This window comes from Octopus sinensis, linkage group LG9 (genome assembly GCF_006345805.1).
Source record: "Octopus sinensis linkage group LG9, ASM634580v1, whole genome shotgun sequence".
Classification (NCBI taxonomy): domain Eukaryota; kingdom Metazoa; phylum Mollusca; class Cephalopoda; order Octopoda; family Octopodidae; genus Octopus; species Octopus sinensis.
Window position 1 is genome coordinate 46,466,620 of NC_043005.1, and position 594 is coordinate 46,467,213.

A 594-nucleotide genomic window follows, 5' to 3' on the forward strand; every position below is an offset into this window, starting at 1 on the left:
AAACCAACGCAGTGCTGAACTCGCTGCAGAGGCAAGGAATCGAAGCGCAATATGTGCAGCTGCTCAGAGAGGCAAATTCCGGATGCACCACCGACATAGCTCTACTGTCATCACCCATACGAGTGCCGGTCGAGAAGGGAGTGAAGCAAGGAGATACAATCTCCCCAAAACTTTTCACTGCATGTCTCGAACAGATCATGAGAGGCATCGAATGGCAAGGTGGTGTCAACATCAATGGCGAGCTCCTCACTCACCTCCGTTTCGCTGACGACATCGTACTCATCGCTGAAAACATGGATCAGCTTCAGACCATGCTGACGGAGCTCGACATCAAAAGTTCTGCAGTAGGTCTCAAGATGAACCGCATGAAGACAAAGTTCATGCGGTCAGACAATGTACCAACAGGTCGAATGGTGATCGGCAGTGATGAAATAGAGGAGGTGAGAGAATATGTCTACCTGGGACAAGAAGTAAATATGTGCCGAGATATCAAAAAGGAGATCTCACGGAGAGTAAGGGCCGGATGGAAGGCGTTCAATGGCATAAGGGATGTGCTCAAGGGAAGACTGGACAGGACCACCTGCGCCAACCAGT